The following is a 24,472-nucleotide window of genomic DNA, read 5'->3' as shown; positions in this document are numbered from 1 at the left end:
TACGTCTTAAGAGTCCTTAATTGTGATTGATGTTCAAATGAGCCGAGATGAATTTGGAGAAAGTAAAGTGTTAATGAAGGCAACAACGCCCAACACATTATTCTGATGTTTCTTTTCAAAAGACCTCCACTACGGTACCTGGCTTCCATTCAGAGCGTTCGCAAATGCCAAAAGCACAGTGGTAGACTGATGCTATTGACATGCAAATGTCTGGTAGTTGCAGAGAAGTGAGAGGTGCCAAAGTGTATTGTTGTGTGACAAGCAGGATTTCTGAATACATAGCTGAAAGCCGAGTTGTACACAAGTGCGCTTGACACAGCAAAAGCCCTCAGCATCTTTTTTCTTATATGAAAAAGGCAATAATGGATTCACGAACATTATGGAGTGGGGCCCTATTTACAGAAGGAGCACGGGGTTACGGTGGCCTAATGACAACAGATTAAATGAGGTCTGTCCACTGTACATGATGCTCAGGAGTTTTATGAGATCATAATTAAGTTTGGAAGCGACCCGACAGTGATGTGCTTTTAACTAAAGGTCAACAGTAAGCAGCGATGTGAGCCTAACTTGATTACTATGTATATCACAACATCAAAAAAAAAAGATGCTGCTGCACTAATGAGGGGGTGACCTTCATCCTCAGCGTAAACAAAGAGCAAACAGACCGAGCCACATGGCCTCTATCAGCCATTAATAAGAGCCGCTTAAAGAAATGAATAGCACTTTGATATCCAGGACTTTATAGCAAATAAGCTTTGACAGCTCAGAGAAAGGTTTTCCTGCAAAACTTAATCTGAGCTTGAACATGATATGTATAATAACTAGGACTGTCAATCGATTCAAATATTTAATTGTGATTAATTGCAAATTAATCACACATTTTTTATCTATTCAAAACGTACCTTAAAGGGAGATTTGTCAAGTATTTAGTGTGGGCAAATATGCTTGCTTTATGCAAATATATGTATATACTGTATGTATTATTGGAAATCAACACAAAACAATGATAGATATTATCCAGAAACCCTCACAGGTACTGCATTTAGCATAAAAAATATGCTCCGATCATAACATGGCAAACTGCAGCCCAACAGGCAACAACAGCTGTCAGTGTGTCAGTGTGCTGACTTGACTATGACTTGTTATCATAAAGTGGGCATGTCTGTAAAGGGGAGACTCATGGGTACCCATAGAACCCATTTTCATTCACATAGCTTAAGGTCAGAGGTCAAGGGACCCCTTTGAAAATAGCCATGACAGTTTTTCCTCGCCAAAGTTTACTGTAACTTCGTAGCGTTATTCATCCTCTTTCGCGACAAGTTAGTTATGATATGGTTGGTACCGATGGATTCCTTCGGTTTTTCTAGTTTCATATGATGCCAGTATCTTCACTCTAGCTTTCAAACTGAGCCGCTACAACCTCCTCAAGATCAATTGCGTTAATGCGTTAAAGAAATTAGTGGCGTTAAAATGAATATTTTATGTTATCATCCCGGTAACATTGACAGCCCTAATAGCAACTAGTAGGTGTGGGGGGAAAATCGATACAGCATAGTATCACAATATTTGCCGTGACAATATTGTATCGATACACAGACATCTAATATTAAGCTTTTATTATACAATCTATTAACCTCTTAACGATTCGCTATTCTGTCTTTCGGAGGTTGTAGCGGGCTCATTATTAAAGTAAGAGTGAAGATACTAGTATCATATGAAACTAGAAAACCTAAGGAATCCATTGGTACCAACCATGTCACGTTAGCTAAGAATGCTCTTAGTTACACTAAATTTTGGCCATTTTCAAGGGGGTTCCTTGACCTCTGACCTCCAGATATGTGAATGAAAACTCTGAGATGAACAGAGTGAAAACCGTATCTTATTACATAAAACAAATGTTGACAAACTGCATAATTTGCAGTTGAAAAACAGGTAATAAATCACAATATATCTTATCGTAATACTCAGCATATTGCAAAAATGTTAAATCGCAATAAGATCGCATCGTGATAATATCGTATCGTGGGGCCTCTGGTGATTCCCACCCCTTGTAACTTGCATCAGAATGCCTGAATACAGATCTATGAATGTAAATAAAAAGCTACAAAACACTGTATAATAAAAAAAATATAATCCTTTCATTTCCATAACAAATAATCCACATTTATGAAATGTGACAATCGTAAATGTAAATGCAGTTTGAGCGTTTACATCTTAATTCATCACATTACAGGCTCATTCAGAGCTGCAGCCAGGTGGATTTAGAGGAGCTGTGGAGGGATTAGTGAGGTGATATCAATCACCACAGTTGAAGCACCCCCCTTTATCCAGCAGCATCACAGCCTGTGGCTGTTTCCCCCATTGATCCCAGGCTATAGGGCTGCAGCTAAAGGCTACGTCTTCCCTTCAGGGACTCCTAAAGCTTTTGAAAATAGCTAAAATTGAGGATAGAGTCAGATTTATCTTCAAATTTTTACTTAGACTGAGGTGTCCAGATGTTTGAGTGTCAGGGATTAGATAAACAGCCTGCGTTGCTGTAGCTAGGTAAAAAAAACAACACCAGAACAATGTCCTGGAGGCAAAGAAGGCAGCTGTTTTCCTCCAGTGAAAAGCAGCCGTCTTCCTCTGCTCATTGCATGTTCACATTGATATTCCAGATATTATTAGTAAGGGCCGGAGACTCCAGATGATGATGAGCTCCGAGGGACATTTTAAATGACAGTGCCCTTTCTTGAAGGGAGAGAGTAAACAACAGAGGCGACCAACGCTGTCTTGTTACTAGTACTCATCTGCATTTAACTGAGGGGCAAGGCCAGGAAGACAGGATGTGACTTTTCAAATATGAAAGAGGGGGTTGGGGGGGTTGGGGGAGGGCGAGGCTGAGACATGCCTCAATATCACACATGGAGGAGGGAACACTGTCCCCCTGACAACAGTCCTCTGGGCTCGCCCTGGCAGATATGTCTGCTCTCCATTCACTATTTCTAATCCTGTCTGAAAGCCTATCTTGAATGTCAGGCTTCTTCCTAAATTGGCTCGCGTTCTTAGTGATTGATTAAAGTACTGTAACCCAGCTTTATCAGACCGCCCTGAACTCTGCATTTCTGCCAAATCTATTAGGTAATGCATCTTTTGTTATTGCACCCCCCATCTTTGGGAAACGCACAGATCCATTTGTATATGATACAGAATACTGAGTTGTACCTCTGTGATAGCGCAGATCAAACAGGGGGAGAAGCCTTAAGCTCGCAACAGTTTGTGACAAATGTGGCATCCCAATTCTTGTTTCATTATTCAGCGAAATTGGCTTAAATGTCTCACCAGAGTCCAAAACAGTGTGTTCAGTGATATACTTAAACACATTTCACAATCCCCATTCCTCCTTTTTCTAGCGTTTGACTGATACCACGGTGGCACTAACCAGAAGCACGTCTACTGTATGTCCCATGACATTGAGCTAACAATATGGCTATAATTCATGAGATCTAATGCTGTAATATCCCCCATGCCATTGCACACAGAGGAGAGAGGAGAGGAGAGGCTGCCCTGATATTACTGCTGACGCCTGAGTCCTAGACGTTGCACTTAGAGTGTCTCCTGCAGGACATTATTCAAACGCACACACAGGCACTACAAAGTCCACGAGACAGGAGTAGGCCACTACGGTACACACACATCCTCAGACACTGCGGCTTACCGAGGGCACTCAAGGTCATACAGCGAGGCGCCGCGCGTACAGGGTTGTCACCGCTTTCTAAAAAATCCATGATATTTTTTCCGCATCATATGTATGAACTACAGCAGTGGGGATGAAAAGACTCGGTACAAACACTCTGCATACTCTGGGTATGAATTAAAATCCCATTTGTGTACTTTAAACAGAGTGGAAGACCACATTAATGACTGCACGCTTTAGAAGTAGGCCACGTCCAAACACTGCAGGCAAATTTGGCCTCGGGTTGTCTGCGCTTCCTCAAAAACTGCACACAGGCACGCACCGTGAGCCACTACTGTATCTCGCTTCCTATTCGGTGCCTACTTTGCAGCAAAAGGAGCCCAGAGCAACACATACTGTAGATACTGTACCCGTGATCGTGCATCCCAGTCTTACACATGATGCATCATTTCCGAATCAATTTTGCTCTCGTGAAACAACTTCTCTCATCTGCCTCGCTTTTTTGTCGGTGGAGCAACGATAAACATCCTCCCTGTTCCATGTTTCATTAGCAACCTGAGGGGGAGAAAAAAAAGGGTTTTCCTCCAACATCTGGATGTGAGCTACCTTGAGTGAAAAGTCACATCGGATCAGATCCCGCTACATCAAATGCAACTTGAGGGCACATTATTTATTCATTTAGCAGCTGACATCCAAACCATGCCCTAAACGGTGACACTTTGAAAAACTATTCCTCTGTGCCAGAACTGTGCCGATACGAAGGGGGCTCGCAGAGGGAAGGGTTTTTATGTTCCTTTTACCAGGCATGAACGCAGATGAGACGGGAACAACGAGGCCATTGTTGTTTTTCTAGCTGAGGAGCCTTGGAGCTTCTGTGAGGAGCAAACACAACAATGAAAAGTGCCTACATGCCTGCTGTTAAATTTCATGTGACTACAAGGCCTCGCCGCAGTTTTCATACCCACTAAAAGCAAAAGCCCTCGGAGCCACAATGGCACGTAACATATTACCAATACTCACCCCTGTGGTGAAGAAAAAAAGGCCTGGCTGGCACAAATACCGGCCTGTATAGGTTTTTCAGTTTGTGTTTGTGTGGGTGATTTTTATTGTCCTTTTTCATGTTTTATGAGTTGGCAGTTAAAAAAATGGTGAAATAAATCAGGAGACATTTTTCACAGCAGGAATAGAATCCGGCTTTTTATTGAAAGCTTGCTAATAAGACAGAAGCAAACTTTCAGGAACAAAAACATTTGTTAATATGACAAATTATCCTTTCTGTCTTAGCGCTAGACTTCTTTTGTTTTTTATCCTTTGAATAATTTAAAAAGCATCTGTATAGTGTAGGGCTGTCAAAGTTAACGCGATAATAATGCGTTAACGCAAAAACATTTTAACGCCACTAATTTTGCTAATTTCCCTAATTTGATTTTTCGGAGGTTGTAGCGGGCTCAGTTTTAAAGCTAGACGGAAGATGCTGGCATCATATGAAACTAGAAAACCTAATGAATCCATTGGTACCCACCATGTCATACTAAATTAAAATAACGCTCCAAACCTACGCTAAATTTTGGCGAAGAAAAACTGTAATGGCCATTTTCAAAGGGGTCCCTTGACCTCTGACCTCAAGATATGTGAATGAAAATGGGTTTTATGGGTACCCACGAGTCTCCCCTTTACAGACATGCCCACTTTATGATAACCACATGCAGTTTGGGGGCAAGTCATAGTCAAGTCAGCACACTGACACACTGACAGCTGTTGTTGCCTGTTGGACTGCAGTTTGACATGTTATGATTTGAGCATATTGTTTATGCTAAATGCAGTACCTGTGAGGGTTTCTGGACAATATTTGTCATTGATTTGTGTTGTTAATTGATTTCCAATAATAAATATAGTATATATATATATATATTTCCATATAGTCATCATATTTATCCACTCACATGTTGATAAGAGTATTAAATACTTGGCAAATCTCCCTTTATGGTACTTATATTGAACAGATACAAAATGTGCAATTCATTTGCAATTGATCATCGACAATCATGCGTTAAATATTTTCATTGATTGACAGCCCTAGTATAGGGGTGATCTAAAGAGGGGTACGATGGCAAAGATTGCCCCCCAACTCCAGAAGTTAGCATCAGTGACTTGGTATGCAGACGTACCCCACGAAGGAAATCCATATGTGATGGATACGAAGAAAAGGTTTTCGGTGGAAGAGGAGAGACGCCTCTGCGCAGGATTAAGTGCTTTAGATCTAATGATGAGAGAGGGCCTGTTTTTATTTGTTTTCAAACAGGCATTTTGCTCTTGATGGAACGGCGGCTGTGTTCCGTCTCCGGAGGGTACAAATGCTCATCAAAGACCTGGCTTTGTCAAGCAATCCATAAACTCTTAATGCCACATAGCACAAGGTACTTGCTGGACAAGTTCAGGGAAAGAGCAAAAAATCAATGAGAGACAATTTATCCCAATTTACAACGTGATTATACCGTTTTATATCATACACTTTTTGGTGTTTGATTCTGAAAGCATTGAGGGACAGCTCATGTTTTGGGAAGTCGGCCCCTCCAGCTCAGAATTCCTTGGTGGGATTCTCGCTCTTCCTATCAATATCTGCGGCGGTGGCTGCCAGAAGATTTGGTAGCTCTGGAAGCCCGGGGCTGTAAATCTGGGCCAGGGGTTGTGTGGGATGCTCAGATAAATGGGTTGGGCTTTGTTTTATTGCAGCGCTGCTTGTCTTAACTTTCTGTGTCTACCAGGGATTTAGAAAATTTGCTACTGTCCTTGGGCCTCTCTCTGCAACAGCGGCTCTGAGTCGGGTTTGAGTCAGCCCTGGTGCCCCAAGATTACATAAATATCCTCTATGAGGCATTCGCCACTATATCCATGCTCGACTGTTTTGGTCGCTTTTTATCTTTAGCTGCGTTGTGTTTTTTGCGTGGGTACGGGGTGCAAGTCTCAGATTAAAAGCGAAACTAAGGATCTTCACTGAACCCAATTTGACAAGTCCTTTCACACTGTGCTGAACAATTAAAACGCAAAGAGTAAACATTTCCTCAATGGAGGATATTCGGCTCTCAAGTCCTCTCTGCTCTGAACCTTTGCTAATGGATTTGACTAAAAAGACCTTTACACGTGACGCAGCTGTTTGTCATTCGTGTGCAGCAAAGCATCATTATGAAGGAAAAGTGGGCCACCGAGACACAAAACGCAATTATCCCCGAGGAAATATGTCACATTTCCGACATCTTTTGTGATAAGGTTTCCTCACTCGTGCTTCCTAATGTCTTCTTTCAAAAAGCACAGTGGGAAACAAGGCAAAGACGTGGCTTATTAGGTCAGGCCTGGATTCCTTTTCACACACCGATCATGGATCTGCTGGATAAATCACATGGGTATCATTAGAATCAACCCTGAGGAGTCTTCGGGTGCAGGGATTAAGTGTGTGTGTATGCTGGGTAATGACTTTCCTTTAGGTAGTTTTTCAATAGCCAATCAAGTAAAATGGTGCGTAGCAGTAGGGTAGTGTTGCTGAAATGTATTTTACAGTTCTGATGCCTTTTGCAATGTAAAATTAGGGGTGTAAGAAAATATCAAACCACATGAGTTTTGCGATATTATGTTTTGCGATACTGTATCAATTCTTCAGAACACTATATTTTGAATTAACCTCTTAAAAATCTGGCCACTATTCCGTCTGTCAATGGTTGTAGCTAAGTTTTAAAGCTAGAGTGAAGCTAATGGCATCATATGAAACTAGAAAACCAAAGGAATCCATTGGTACCAACTGGCATGGCCATTTTCAAAGGGGTGAAAATGGGTTCTATGGGTACCCACGAGTCTCCCCTTTACAGACATGCCCACTTTATGCTAATAACATGCAGTTTGGGCATAAACCATGTCGTTTTTTTGCATGCAGTATAAATGTGCTATTTTCGTCTATTCTAAAAATGGTGTATTTGAATATTTCTGCATACTCGGGTCTCTAAATGGTCTTGGAATTGCATAAATTGGGTATCACTGGAAAGCTGAATCTCTTGTGGATCCAATGAGTCTAATTGTATTCATGTGTGATGATGTTAGTACTCACAGTAGCCATTTCACAACGTGACTTTTTTTTTAGTCAGATGTTATGCATATGGTGGTGTGTCTTCATACTATGAGTTTTCCTAAAATTAAATTTTTTAAAAATCCCAATATATCGCCTTATATACAGTATTGCAATATATAGAATCATTACCCCTGTATCATGATACGTATCGTATTGCCAGGTTCTTGCTAATACACAGTCCTATGTAAAATGCACAATACTTCTTCCTTTCAATAATTTACTTCAGATGTAAACGTGGGAGATATCTTGGTCATACAAATCAAGAACAGGCTCAAAGAATGTAAATTCAATATCCCGTTTGGTGAATTGTTATTCTTCAGCAGCAATAGCAAATAACTCCATACGACATCCCATTAGTTAACATATTACTGGGTGCCAGGCTACCAAAAAGGCTTCAACAATAAATGCTTATTGTCGCTGTTTGCTTTGGAGTTGGGGCTTCTGTGGAATTTTAAATGCACGAAATGTGTGCGAGGCAGGTTTGGATTGAAAGAGGATGTGATTAAAGAGAATACGAGATGCCAGTGGATTCTGGGGTGTCAGAAAACCTTGAATCATTTAGTAATTTTCCAACATGACAGGGAGATCTGCCTCAATCAAAAAATCTTCACATAAAAGAGGGAGCGCGGAATACCATTCGGTAGCATTTGTATTCTGCTTGTTGTTTGTGTCTCGCTGTAAAAAAAATAGATGGTGAAGCCATCGTTGTCCACAGCATGAATAAAACAAACGTGGCAGATTTTTTTTTTTTGTTTGACTGGCTTTCTCCAGCACGGAGCTCACTTGTCAAAAGGCTTATCCGGGCTTACCTTTCTCCAACCTAACCATTTTCCTCTTGTTTCCTTTCAATCTCAACTCTTCCTTCTGTCCTTGCTCTTATCCTCTCTGATCCCCGCTCCATTCCTGCTACTCTAAGAGAACCATTTCTATCCAACAGTATCATTTCACTCTTCAGCTTCAGGACTGGACTGCCCACCACTATTATGTCATTCAACACCTGCACTTAAACCCGGCTGAAATTCACAGTGGGCGCAGGCTGAAAGGACCCTATGAGAGACACTACAACTCTGGAGTCTCTCGTCCCAAATCTACCTTCCTGTTGTAGAGACTCCAGAGACAAAAACACATTCCAGGACTCAAAAAAAATGTTGTATTTAAATTGTCATACAAGTACTTTTAGCCTATAGAAATACTGTATATTAATAATCACAGTTTAAACTGCATCCCACATAGTTACAGCATTCTACAAATAATATGAGATTATGGATTTTGGAGCGCATAACTCGGGAAGTTTTTGCAAAAACCCTCAAATCTGTGCTACTTAAAGGATCAGAATAGCGCCTCGAGGATCGCTCTAGTCTTATGCATTCGCCCACATCGCCAAACTCCACGGAAACAAAACTTTTTCTAGATTAAAAACCAATGAGGAGAAACCCGTCAAAAAATCTCAAGCTCCTGCCCCTCACACTCACTTTTCCACTCAAACCATTGTCATAGTGACCTACAGCCACCAATTCATCAGAGCCGCCGTCTTGGGAGAGTAAGCCACAAGGCTATTTCTGTAGTGACCCAGATTTTCAGGTGGATCTAGATCCGTATCAATGTAATGAGCCGCAGCGAGTCAAAGAGAACATATTAGGTCAAATGAACTCTCTTTAGCAAAAGCTTGACACGTATACACTCTCACAAAATATTGAAAATAATCAATAACTTGAATGTTCTATTATTGAAGCAGTGCAAAGCGTGCATGTTGCCTTCAAAACCCCATCAATGCCAGAGAAAACTCCCCAGTCTAATTTCCTTTCTTGGTAATTTTGTCAGATTAATATCAAGTCAATTTCCTGGAGCCTGTTCTTACACAAAGTGATGGCATGATGATGATGGTATCATTGGGAGAACGCTGTAATTGTGGAGGATGGCTGCTTTTGGGAGGAATACGGGCACAGATGGGCCCCGGGTTTGATGGAGGTATTTCTCTGTCCTCAAAGGCTATCAGGAAGCATTGCCAAGCTGGCAAGAGATATAAATAGACTACAGTCAGGAGCAGGTCTACATGTACGCACCAAAATAAACCCATACCTAAGCAGGTGCTATCCTTTTAAAAGGTAGATGGTTTACAATGTCATTAAGGCACATTTAAAAAAAGCTTCTACACTGTAAGACACAATAAGAGATTCTGATTGGATTTGGTTGCTTACTATTTACTGATCCATATATTGTTTTACTCACATATCCTATTAAGGTTACTACAACTACCGCAGGACACAGTGGACGTCCATCAAAGGGCTAACACACTCACACACACACATATCCACTCACACTCACATATCATACCTGCAGGCGATTCAGAGGCTCCAGTCAACCTGATTTGCATGTATGTGGAATGTGGGAGGAAATGTGAGCATCAGTAAAGACAGAGATTCCGCTGAGGACACCAAGGACACTATTGTTTTGAGGAATTTGGGAGTTTTAATGACCCCTCCTCGGGTCATTCAAACCTTAGTTTACATTTTACAGTTTTTTTAAGGGCTGATTCTGGTACTTTTTAGAGTTTATATTCTACAACTTGACTGTTTAAGGTCAAAAAATTAATTAAGAATTTAGTAGTTCTCCACCAGAATTGTATCCCTGGCATCAGTGAGAAGGTTTAGAAACATATAAAGAGATAGCATTATAAACACTCAGACTAACGTTGGGCGATATGATGATATATATTGTTAAAATAATATAAAAATGTCTATCGTATATATTTTTCTATATCATTTCTAACTTGATATATGCTAAGCCTAAATTTATATCCTTTTTCTCTATAATTTCATTTAAATTGTTATGTTCATTTTGCTCTCTCTGAAAATGAGAAAATACATTTTATTTGTCACATATTTAATTCACACAGAAGTATACCATGTGGTTATTTCATATAGAATACTCTTATTTATTGAATTACCAGAAAACCTGCCATGTTGTGATACATATCGTTATCGAGATATGAAATGACCTATATTATGATAGAAGATTTTGGCCATATCGCAGAAGAAAATCATCATTCGCTTTTTTTAGAGGGGCGAGAATTACATTTCTACGAGAGGGTTGGGTTGCAGTTGGAGAATTTGGACTCAGTGCCTCAGGATTTCTAAAAATTCTGGCTCCGGCCCTAAGTAGAAAACAACATAGTCCACACAGGGACTAACCAAAGTCCCTTTGGTTGACTGAGCCATCACAATCTTGTGCTTTGCATTCACGATACACATATTTTTATTTGGTCTCCGGGATCCTCAGGAGCCAAAATAGTGAGATGAAAAAATAAAAGCTAAATGGGCGACATCTCAGTCGGCCAGAGCTTTGAACAAGTCACATCTGTGGCTAATGCTTTCTCCGTGTACTGTCACAAATAGAGGTCAAAAGTGCGACGGAGACTCTGCCTAAAAACAGATTATAAATAAACCCGTCTACATTATTTACATCTGAAAGAAAGAAAGAAAGAGAGAAAGAAAGAAAGAATGAAAGAAAGAAAGAAAGAAAAAGCAGCATGACACAGACGCTGGACTCAGTGGCAGCACTGATTTGGTTAAATCTAATATCTAATCACATCTCTTCAATAATGGTGCGTGCGTTTGTGTGCAAGTGATGCAAGGAAAAGAAGAAGCTATACAAAAGAGTACAAAGCAACTGTGATTCAAGAGTCTACTTGTGCTGCAGGGGTCTGTGAGTATACGATGGCCAACCAGCTTCAGAGGAGACTTTGTGTGTTTGAGTGTGTGTGTGTGTGTGTGTGTGTGTGTGTGTGTGTGTGTGTGTGTGTGTGTGTGTGTGTGTGTGTGTGTGTGAGTGTGTGAGGAAGGATCTCTATTAATCTCTTGCATTACTGCAGTCATTTCCACTCTCTTCATCACCAGCCACATGTGCTCTCTGTGAGATTTAAAATATTTAAATCTGTAATCTGTCAGCATTATGAGGTTAACACACACACACACGCAACACTGGCGTCCTATCCGTCACCACGCTTTCCACTTCACGTGGCCCCCACGCATACATCACAAGAAACCTGACGCGGCCCCTTTTGTAACTCTGGCTGGGAAAAGACTTTGCGACCGGTGTCTGCGATTTCTCAACAGCAGTACACAGACATGCTGCTGGACCCCAGAGAAAAATTAAGGGAAATGCGCGCAGCAGAAAAAAAACAACGAGCTGCGGCAACTGCGAAGCGCGAGGAAGCCTCTAATTGTTTCCCCAGTGAATGTGACCCAGTGACTCTGGAAGAGTTCTTCCTTGTTCTTTTACTACGGATAAACCAGCATTCATTATTGATTTGGTGGCAGAGACTCTTACACAACACGGTCTTATGAGTGGGCCTAAGTGTTTTGTCAGTTTGGTTGCGCAGTTGCATTAGAGCCTCACTAATACACCCTGTTTCACCTTCCTCACACACACTGCCTTATTTTCCTAAAACTCTGAATTAATAACCAAGAATGAATAAATTGAATGGGATTAAAGCTTGAACGACAGTGACCCATATGTGAATATTAGGTTGATGGAAGACACTCCAACGTAGCCCATTTAGCCAGCTCCATGTCATGTCTTCATGCGACAGGCTTTTACTAAGCTCCTTAAGAGCCTGCCCCAAGGGGATCTATGGTAGGCTGGAGGTACTGACTCAGGCCTTATCTGCACTAATTTACCCCATGAATTAGACGGAGCTCTCGCTCCTGTGTCCTGCCAGACCCACACAATACTCACTCCATGTTAGGAAAATGAGGAGAGAAAGGGGGCTTAGCGATTGCTTAGTTGGATAAGAAGTGGTGGAAGTGACGGGGGAGAAGGCACACTCTGCCACGTCGACTTTACCTGGACAGTAACGTTCATCCGCGGGATTTAAAAGTGTTGATTCCCTGTCACTTGTCTGTCTATTCTCCGGGTGGATTAAGCGGAATAAAATGCAATTTGAATCATATGGATTAAGGTGAACTTTTTCAAAAACAAACAGGCAGGGCTTCACCCCCCGTCAGCCGCAAAGTACGGACAGAATGACTGTTTCTTTGTTCCTTTCAGACTTACCTTAAATGCTTTTTGACAGACAATTTAAAATTCAAATGAGCTGGCAAAGCTGCAGGATTTTAGAGGACAGAAAGTGCAGGACCACAGAAATCTATACATAAATTTGAGAGTTAGATGTTTGTTATGTCGTGCCGCGTGTGAAAGTGGACTGGGGCTGCAGCTAGCGAATATTTTCATTTTTGATTAATATGCCGATTGTTTTTCTCGTTTAGTTGTTTGGTCTATAAAATGTCAGAAAATGGTGAAAAATGTCTATCAGTGTTTCCCAAAGCCCAAGATGACGTCCTTGAATGTCTTGTTTTGTCCACAACTCAAAGATATTCAGTTTACTGTCATAGAGGAGTAAAGAAACCAGCAAATATTCACATTTAAGAAGCTGGAACCAGAGAATTTTTGACCTTTTTTTCTTCAAAATGTACTCAGACCGATTAAACCTGCAGTAGGCAGAAAGTTCTTGGCATCATTGGGCAAAAATTTCATAATAACCTTTCAACATAATTCAGGTGCTCTGAGAGAAAACTAGACTTCTGCACGTCCTCATGGCTCTGTTTTTAGGCTTTAAAAATCTATCCGGTGACGGGAGACTTTGACCAATCGCAGGTCATTTCAAAGATAGAGCGTTCCTATTGGCTCTTTATTCAACAGGCAGTTGTCAATCACTCGCGAACTCCGATCAAACAGTCAAACTAGGCAGCGCTGATGAAATATGAATCAATATTCTGTTACTGTAATGCCTATTTCTCACGTAAAATGTTAACAGAAAACATCTTGTAGTGAACTGTTTAGCTGTAAAATGAGGAAGTGTGCTCCGGCTGGTTGGCGGTGCTTGGTATTTCCTCAACTGATCTCAGCATGGCTGCTGGGTCTCAAACTGTCTCCTTTTACAGCTTACCAGTACACTACAAGATGTTTCTGAGAACATTTGAGGTGAGAAATAGGCATTACAGTAACAGAATATTGATTAATATTTGATCAGCGCTGCCTAGTTTGACCATTTGATCGGTGTTTGTGAGTAATTGACAGCTGCTCAGAGACGGCAGGATCCAGCTTGGCTCTGATTGGTTGTTTTCCTCCGGTCTGTGAAATCCTGCAGATGCCATTAGGAGCACCAGAGGACACAGAGGCACATGGTTTTTTTTCCGATTACCTGTCTCATGCACTACTGTCAGGATATAGTGAACATCTTATAAACATAGCTTTTTTAAAAATAATATTTGCTCCATTTCTACCCACTGCTGCTTTAATCAATAATCAAAATAGTTGGCGATTAATTAAATAGTTGACAACGAATCGATTAATCGTTGCAGCTCTAATGTGGACTATGCAAATCATAGTCTGCAAATAGGTGTGACACTTTCACAAAGCAAAATCAATGCGATGTAAACAAACTTGCATACACTGCTTCAGTGGATTGATTCCTGTACGCCGGTTTAAAAGGTCATTCATGTCGTTCGCGTGTTTCACATGAATGAAATGAGCTGAGCTCCATCCCAATCTGAGCTTATGCAAGTCTACAGTACAGCTTTGCATCTCTCTCCCTATCATGGCAGTCTGCCGCCCCCACCCCGCGCTGTCTCTCTCCATGCGATGCATTTTTAAAAAGTCCCCTTTTTAAAAAGGAAAACAATCGAAAATAGCTCCTCACCGCTGCCGCATATTTGGTTACGCATCCTGATTTTAACTCAGCAGGCTTCATCCCCTGTCTGTGTGTTATCGAGTGCTAGTTTTATAATTAATAAATAAATAGATAACTTCTGGCAGTCAGTGAGTGGAGACATACTGTGTGACATCTGCTTTGTAGTTAGAATGGCGATGTCCAAAAGTATCTTGTTTACTAAGCAGACATTGGTCTTTGGCAGGGAAACCTGTTAGTCAGGGGAGATGTTTTTGGGCCATGAACAATGTAAAATCTCTGCTAAATATGTTATGTGCAGTAGACTTGAGGCGTATCTTTGTGCCTCAGGCCAAAAGCATTTTGTTAGTCAAACAAAGACTCTTTCATCTTTTCACAGATTTAACAAATACGTCTTATTCATTATTAAAAACAAATGTGACACAAGTGTATCTGGTGAGTTGTCGCTCGTTTCGAGTAATATTTACAAAAAAAAAAGAAACAATTCTGTCACAAAAGGTGTGATATAATGATGATGAACGCGCATCCTCCCGAGCAAATAGGAAGAGACAAGTTTATCCTCCTTCATTAGTCACTGCACATCCATGACTGTAGCCAGATTATGAAAGAGCTCAGCTGACACATCATGATACACAGTTTGACGTGGGTTTAAAATACACAATTGTTGGGGCCAATTAAAAACCTTAAGGACCTTTGATTCATTTACATGTGAAGTGGTAACATAAAGACAAATTTCTCTCAACTAAATGAATCTTCCTCTTGCACTAACAGAAGAAGAGATAGTTTAACTGATTTGTGCCCACTTAAGTTTTTTTAGTGGAAGTGTTCTCTGGGCTTGTCTAAGCACAAATGTGAAGAAATTTTCAAAATCAGTCAAACCGTTTGGCTGAAAAGTGAGTTTTTCTTATCTTACTATATCTAGTCTTCGGCCACATGGGACTACTGTTTTTGCAATAAATTAAATTATATATTGTTGTCCCATGTGCCAAAATACTAGATACAGTATAATAAGAAAATGACTATCTCAGAAACTACAAGGAGCACAATCAAGTATTTGGTATCTATCATAGACTGTATAGATAGAAGAGCGACACGTCTCCACTTCCTTCCACTATACAGAAGTGAAGCCAAGATATCCCGGATATGGGAGCTTACATCTTGAGATTTTTACGTCATTTGGAGCCAGAGTCTGCACAGTAGTGATCGGACGGTGGAGCCGCGGTATCGAGGTCACCCGGCCAAACCAACGGCGAGCCGAGCGTGGCCGCAGCTTGTCAGCGAGAGAGACTCACAGCTGCCAATCATGACGTCTTACCTCCTTTTTTATAGCATCAAATAACTGATTAAAACCAAACTTGTCAGAAATATGAACACTTGAACATACATCAGCGTGATAAGAACTACTAAAATGACATAAAACCATCTTTGGGGAAAAATATTCAACGTGTACTTTGACTTTTTAGTTTGGCCCATGTCCCATCCACTAACATGGAGGGGGTGGGATTTATGACCTATACTGCAGCCAGCCACCAGGGGGCGATCAAGATGTTTTGGCTTCAATTTTGGGGAGCTGTCATAAATATATGCACACATATGCGATGTAAAAAAAATCATATGGAAAGCATTTAAGAAACACAATGTTAGCGTTTTTCCCAATTTTTCACAAACCCTGACTAAATAAAAGTGTGATTTTTCATGTGATCTAAAAATTCCAAAGTTGTACCTTTAGATACTTCCCCAATTTGGTATGTCCGTACCAAATTTCAAGACTTTTTACCAATCAGAACAAATGTTGTGGCATTTGTTCTTATCATACTAAATATAGTCTTTGAGCACAAATGGGTAAAAGGAAGTCTGCATATACTGTATGTCTGCTATGTAAGACATTTCTACACACTGTGTCTTTAAGAGCGCCGGCCATCAAGGCCAATGCAATCGTGTATCTTGTTTGTGTCGTAACGTAGTGAAAACTAATATGCATTAAATCAAAATTCACCACAACTGCCTATTTTCTTTTTGTGTGTATGACATTGCGAAGTGGTGAAAACAGTGCAAGAACAAAGACGGGCCTTTCTTCGGGTGTGGGATAGGCAGTGATGGGACATATTTTCAGAAGGTCAGAGGTATCCATTTGGGAAATTATTCAGCTCCCGCTCCTGCTGCTCCAAGACAACACGTCAAACACAATGAAGAATATTAGAAAACACCAAATAACCTTCCGCAGCCTTTCTCATATGTGCAACAACACGCCTCTGCATATACACAGAGGAGCACGAACACGCGCTCGCTCGCACACCTTCCTTTCCGTCCGAGCGTCTGAATGTGAGAGCAATAACGAGAGCAGGCGGAAAGAGGAACTGAAGGCTAACAGAACAAGAGGGCTCTGGGGCCGACGAGCGGCTCATCCATGTTAAGTCGGGCCAAGGCGTACTCAGGTGTATTCGCTTCAGGTCAGGACGAAGCCTCGCTGACCTTTGCGGCAGACGGGGAGTCTCATGGAGCTTTTCTTGAGCAGTCCTGAGACTCGCAGGGTAAACAATAGACTCAACGCTGCACTTTGAAATGCTAGTGTGTGCGATCACACGTTGACCACTTCTTCTCCGCGGCCCCCAAGGCTTCACGTCCAATATGTCCAGCTAATGAACACATCGAGCATGCAGCGCTTCTTGGTAATTATTCTCCAACAGCTGAAACTCATGATTGTTACACGGCTCAAGCACAAGCCCAGATAATTTCAGAAAAAAAGAATGAAGAGTGAAGAATGGATATTAAAACAGCAGGGAAGCTGAAAAAATAGCACTTTGCTGGACTGGAATACAAACTCTGAAGGGCCGGAGACAGAATTCACAAGCAGCAGCAGCAGCAGCAGCAGCATGCATAATCCTTCACATGATATTGAAGACACACATACAATATAAATGAACGCAATTTGCCTGCGAATCAAAATCCAAAGAGTGCTAATCAAATTTCATAGGGTGGTTTTTAAAGAAGCGTGCAACAAAAACTAGGAATTCTATGAGTCTGTGTTATTATCACCCATTAAGGGCTCCTTTCATCAATAGTGTGGAGCGCATGCCAAATAAAAGGCTGGATCGCTTCCTAAATGCTTAGGTTTCAGGGACACATTGCTTATTCAACCAATCACCATGACAACTCTTTGCTCGACATTTTTCACTCCCTCTTCCCTTTTCGGGATTCAACTCTCACGGTTAATTATTCTCTCTATACCATTGACCACAATGAGACTATTTATCCTTAAGCGTCTGCCATGTGTCCAGGAATTTCAATGGGAAGAAAGTAGACACAAGGCCGGGATCCTGCAGGATCATGACAGTGAAGGTTTGGATTTATACTCTCTTCTTCAGTTTTGTGCATGGGGTTGCTACAGCTGTCACAGGAATTACAAAAGATGGGAAAAGTGAGGTTTGCTATATATGAATTCAGCAGAGTCATGGAATCAAGGCAAAAGATCAATGATGAAAAGAGGTGGATTTATAAGCTGCTACATCAGAAATAATTTTCAGTGATGAGCAGGCATGAAAATAACAACTATAAGTACCAAATCCACAATTTAAGTGCACTCCTTTTTAAATGACAGAAAGAAATATCCATAATTAACCAGAAAAAACTCCCACTGAATCTCATGCATTATAATTAAGCATTCAAACTGAGAGCAAGAGCTATTTATTCCCCCAGAAACCACCAAAAAAGGATCAATTAATGTGCAAAAAAAATAGGAAAATGGGGATCCCCATGTAGATGCTTGTGCACAGATCACCACAACAGATGGAGATGGAGGTAGCCTGCTGCAAAAACTGGTGCCAGATCCCACTCACATTATTATAGCCTCTATATATATATTATATATAATATATATATATATATATATTATATATATATATATATTATATATATATTATATATATATATATATATATAATATATCTTAGATCTGATGTCATCCTCCTAGGCGATTTGATACAGTAAATCTTCTGTTTAATTTCAACTTTAGAGCTTTGCAATTTAATTTGCCTAAAGCAAGTCACCAGGCTATTTCATTTGTGCGTTAAAGGGAGAGCAATAAGAGAGAGAAGGAGAGAGAGAGAGAGAGAGAGAGAGAGAGAGAGAGAGAGAGAGAGAGAGAGAGAGAGAGAGAGCGAGAGAGAGAGAGAGAGAGAGCGAGAGAGAGAGAGAGAGAGAGAGAGAGAGAGCGAGAGAGCGAGAGAGAGAGAGAGAGAGAGAGCCTGCGCGTCACTGCTCCATCACGCACACTACAAGATGTCTTTATGCCCAAGTAACAAGTGCTCTGAGCTATGATCACATTATGTATTTAATGCATTTTGCAGTGTTGTTTTTAACACATTACATATGCTCCCAGGCAGTGTGTTGTTGGAAAAGACGCACACAGTTCTCCAGCCTTCAGTTCAGCTCCCTCTCTGCCTCTAATGAGTCTCTGGCTATATAGTCCGTTCCAAGTCACAGAAATCCAAATGCGTTTTGGGAACTATACAGCCTGTCTACGTGCTGCGCGCCGGTGTGCCGCACTAGCGTCGACATCAATGCCACTCTTTATATATTTACAGACAAAAATACTTAATAATTAGAGTCCAAGTAGCCCGATGTGCCTGTTTCTTTCCTCTATGTAACTCACTCCCCCACGCTGCACACTGCCTTGAGATCTCTCTCCTCCAGCTGCTCCTCAAGTATCATGAAATGACTCACCTGCCTTGTCGAGATGTAAATCCCCCCATGCTTTGCTTTTCTGGGAATAAAAAAAGCAATGTTTCACTGTTTTCGGGATCTTTTCACTTGCAGTCGGGTTTATGTACTCCAAATGATCCGTCCAGTCTGCGCGCTGCTTCGGTTTTTCTTGGATGACCTTCCTTATGAAGCGGTACCGTCTCTCATTATCCTCCTCCAATGCATTTTCTCCCACGTTAGTATTGTTGTTGGTGTTTTTTCTCCCAGCAGAAAGCTCTCCTCCTCCTATAGTCCGGGTGCGTTTGGTTTGGATGCTTTTTCTGCCTGGACTCTTCGACTCAACACGAGCGTCGCGGGAGCGCGCGGCGCGATCCCGGTGCTGGATATATTCGGGAGCGCCGATTGGAGATGGAGAGAGGAGAGTTACTAAGGTAACCAAGGGCACACGCATCCTACATGAGAAGAAGGATGGAGGAAGGAGGATTTATACCTCCCAACTGCTCTGCTCTGTCTGACAGGTCATCAAAAAAAAGGGATTTTTTTTTTTTTTAATGTTTCACTGAAGGGGTCCACACTTCACTGTTTCTCACATCATCCTAGAAGGTAGCATTCGTTCTTTCTATAGAGGGTGGCTTGGATTTTTACATTGCGTTTTCTAGGAATTTAAATCAACATTGAATTCTACTAAGATAAGCTATACATTTGAAAGATTAAGTGTTGAGAACAGAGAGGAGGACTTTTATGAGGCAGGAGAAAATTAATGCAAATGTTCCTTAAATGCTGAATAGGCTGGTTCAGAAAATAGAAAAGAAATATAATAAGCGCTGGTGTGACCATTCATTTAACTCTTCCTTAAAGAGGACTTACTTATACAGGAGAGAGAAAATATTAATCAGTTATATTGATTTAAAAAAAAAAAAAGTTAACTTATGGCTGTCAATCGAATAAATGATTTAATCGCGATTAATCACACATTTTTCATCATTCAAAATTTACCCTAAAGGGAGATTTGTAACGTATTTAATACTCTTATCAACGTGGCAGTGGGAAAATATGTTTGCTTTATAAAAAAATGTATGTATTTATTATTGGAAATCAATTAATAACACAAAACAATGATAGATATTGTCCAGAAACCCTCACAGGTACTGCATTTAGCATAAGAAATATGCTCAATTTATAACATGGCAAACTGCAGCTCAAAAGGCAACAGCTGTCAGTGTGTCAGTGTGCTGACTTGACTATGACTTGCCCCAAACTGCATGTGATTATCATAAAGTGGGCATGTCTGTAAAGGGGAGACTCGTGGGTACCCAGTGGGTAACCCATTTTTATTCACATATCTTGAGGTCAGAGGTCAAGGGACCCCTTTGAAAATGGCCATGACAGTCTTTCCTCACCAAAATTTAATGCAAGTTTGGAGCGTTATTTAGCTTTCTCACCGACAAGCTAGTATGACATGGTTGGTACCGATGGATTCTTTATGTTTTCTAGATTAGTTTCTAGTTGTTTTTTTTAGCTTTCTAGTTTCATATGATGCCAGTATCTTCACTCTAGCTTTAAAACTTCAACGTATATTGTGATATTACGATACTCTAAGCTCAGTAATTTCTTCTTTTTTTAAAAACTTTTTTATGCAATCAGAACAATGGGATCTGCATTTGCATTTGTAACAGCCTCTGTCCTTCAACATCATGAGAGGACGCATCTCTTTGCAAATGAAATAAAGTATTGACCGAGTTAATCTTTGCATGTAAACTATCAATTAAAAATCGATACAGGATCACAAAACACATTATCGCGATACTCAATATTTTCTTACGCCCCTAATCATAAAAGGATCACTTATCCACTTCTGTGAGGGGTAATCAGGGATTTCAAACATTATCAACATCGTGTTATTTAAGTCAATATAACAGAGGGCTTTCATTTAACTACACTTTCATATAAATTGTGTAAAAAAGGTGTTGATTGTCATTCATCAAGCTTTGCAACAGCTCAGACACACCTCCCTAATAAACCTTATTTCTACATTACTCTGAGAAGTGCCCTATAATCACAGCTGAAACTCCTTCATGGATTTGTTTTTTTGAAACCAGATCTCAAATGTTTGTGACTGTGGATTAACAGTGTGTTTATTGAAATGCTCTGGAGAGATAGCAATGATATGACTATGTGATTTTAGACCCACAGTATGATACTATGGAACAGTTTATCCCTCCACATTAAGTCTGCTCCCTCTGTTGACATTTTTTAATCTTGGTTGAAAACCCATCTCTCCTCCTTGGCCTTTAAATCCAATTGAGATCAATACTGCATCATCGGTGCTTTGTCTTTTCTGCGTCGTTCTTCTATTGTCCCGGTGTCCTTTATGTGTTTATCTGTTCACTGAAGTTGTGCAGCACTTTGGTCAACATTATTTGTTTTTAAATGTCCTCTATAAATGAAGTTGACATTATTTTTGCCATGAATCTGAATAAAGGCCTTTTAAATGCTCCTTATCGTTGGAAGGTGTTCTTTATCAAGATCAAGCTAAATTAAAACAAAGTAAGTGCATTTTAGGAGAGTTTAAAAGGCAAATAACAACAGTGCTTTAAGGATTAAACACAATTCAACTGCTAAACTGTATATCAAGATAAACCACAGTAAATAAGTGTTCGAGTTAAAGTTTAAAAAGAGCTAATTTAAAGGTGCAGTGTGTTGGATCTGGCAGCATAGATGTGAGGTTGCAACTTAAACTTCAGGCTACTGTAGAAGGTGGCCATTCCTGTTCAGAGGACCCGCTCCGTATGTAGATATAAAAAACTCATTCTAAGCAAACAAAAACACAACAATTCTTATTTCCAAGTAAATATACACTAAAAAAACAAACATTTATTAATATTATATTCCATTTCTGCCAATAGATCCCCCTAAATGTTACACACGGTTCCTTTAATGCAATGTTGACAAGTGTCACAACTGAAGAGCAAGGGATTGATGCTACAGCTATTTTTGTTTTTACTGACATTCGTGTAGAAGATATATCATAAAGGAGGCAGAGACACTGATACACATCTCCAGAATACAATGCAGCCATACTGTAACACATAGTGTTTTAGCAGAGGCTCAGTGAGCTTGCTAGCTTTATATATATATTCATAATAAACCAGCTGTGACTGAAAGCAGCAAGGCAGTCAGTAACATCACAAACAAACAAAACAAAACAAAACAAAACAAAATGCACAAGTATCTGAAAATGGTCGTACCCTTTAATGCCTAATGTTGCGGGGCACAGAAACAACACATGGGGCGTGTTGCAGTTTTACAGGTGGGTACAGGCCAGTCGTTCATACCCACAAGGACAATTTTTCTCTCAAGGAGAGTGTCAGCTCAGTAACAAACAGATGAATGTTGTGCCTGCCCTCGGGCGACTGGATGGGTTAGTTCAAAAGCATGCCGGAGAATAATATTTATGCCTTAGGAGTGAGTGTGAGCGTCACAATGTCATGTGAAAACACTGAATGGTGTCTGAATTCTATTTTTTGCCAAAGATTTAATTTGCGGTACTTGAAGCACAAATTCATTTGCTCACGTGGTAACTGAATCACCACCATCAAGGAAACAGTCACATCCGGATCAGAAAACTATACAGTAAGTGGAAAGCGAAAACAGGGATCTATGGTCACAATAAATAGCCTTCTTGATAATGTTCAATCAAACAATATTGCAGCACACAATGCCCATGATGGAAAACATTTAAAACAGGTGGAACTAACTACATGGAATCATTTTTAGTAGAGCTGCACAATTAATCAAAATTTGATCAATATCGCAATATGGTCTACTGCAATTTCCGAATCGCAGGAGGCGCAGTAGTCGTTAAAAGCTGAGATGTACTGGCCTACAAATCATTTTTTAAAGACTCAAGAAAATATCTTTGTTTGGTACAGATCCCTGCAAAAACAACACCATTATCATTTTAATGTTTTTCAATGAAAATGAGAATAATGACATAAAAATGATCATTCCCTCCAACATTGTGAGTGCAATATCATTCAAAATAATCGCAATTAGATATTTCTTCAAAATAGTTTAGCTCGGGATAGTATGTTTGAAAATGATTTAGTCTCTTGATTAATGGATGTGAAACTGCTCTTATTTTGAAGTATTTTCCCCCCACAAAACAAGGATACACTGCCAGGAAAATCATTTGGTTTGTCATAGAAGAATTCCGTATTTGGATACGATTTATTAGAATTTCTTAGCTTGTTAATTAAAAAGAGCGGCCATTAATGAACAATAAAAATGTAAATGAGCTGGAGTTACTTAAAGACCTAAATGGCAAATCTTTTTAGTTGTCTCAGGCCAGATGTTAAAAAGTACATTAAAATGGCGTGTGTTAAAAACGATAAAAACACTAGTTGTGAAACATAAAAGGTACACAGCAGACTACAGTACCGGATGCACAGAAAAGCAGAACACCAAGAAGAGGAAAATGGAACAACAAAGCTCAGATCTGTCAAATACTGTACAGTCAAGATTAAGGGAGGAATGTCAAGCAGGAGATGCAGGAAGGGGAAAATAAATAAACAAGAAAGGTCAGCAGGACAAGAGAGACCGCAGAGCAGCGAAGAAGACAACTGACATCCTGATGACCATGACTGTACATCAATAAAGACTTATTCTAGCTGCACTGTAAAGGAATGGAAAGACCGTGATAGGATTTCCTAAAGGGGACCATCCATCCCATCGCCACCAAAAACACACATCTCCCCGATCTGCAATAGCCCTCCAGTAACTCTCTACTTCGGCATCAGTGGTGCTATTAATTTTAACTATTATCGTTGTTCTGTTTTAATGTGCTCATCTTTTACCCAGATGATCCATATTATTTCTCCAGCTGCTGAAACAACAATCATTTTCACAAGAGGATCAATAATTCAATCTGTTAATGCTGCATGTGATTGTTACCCTCCCCGATCTTCTTTTATGTAAACTGCCTCAGAGCTGGATCTGAAAATTCAGACAGAGCTGTCTGCTATAGGATCGCTATGTCAGGCTCAATGAAGCCAGATAACTCCCACAAAAACATGTTCTACTCTTAATTACTGCCCTTTCATTAGGGCACAGTGGACAGAACGCAATCATCGGCTGCCTCCTCAGTGAGACAATCACTGTTGAGAAAACTATGAAAAACTTAAGTACAATTATCACAGGTTGTGGTCAAGTACCTGCTATTTGTTAGAAGCATGTTTTATAGTAATAGTGGGCCGTTCGTCTGACATTTATTACATCCCTGATGAATTAT

General features: G+C 40.3%; 1 protein-coding gene across 2 annotated transcripts in view; it reads right to left on the bottom strand.

Moving 5' to 3' along the window:
• Positions 1-24,472, bottom strand: part of nlgn3a (neuroligin 3a) — a 230,624-nt gene that overhangs the window by 127,239 nt on the left and 78,913 nt on the right. For both annotated transcript variants that reach the window (XM_074648365.1, XM_074648366.1), the window contains exon 2: positions 19,204-19,561. The gene's annotated coding sequence lies outside the window, so the exon portion shown is untranslated. The remainder of the gene's footprint in view (positions 1-19,203; positions 19,562-24,472) is intronic.

This window comes from Sebastes fasciatus, chromosome 10, assembly GCF_043250625.1.
Source record: "Sebastes fasciatus isolate fSebFas1 chromosome 10, fSebFas1.pri, whole genome shotgun sequence".
Classification (NCBI taxonomy): domain Eukaryota; kingdom Metazoa; phylum Chordata; class Actinopteri; order Perciformes; family Sebastidae; genus Sebastes; species Sebastes fasciatus.
This window is presented reverse-complemented; position numbering and strand designations above follow the sequence as displayed.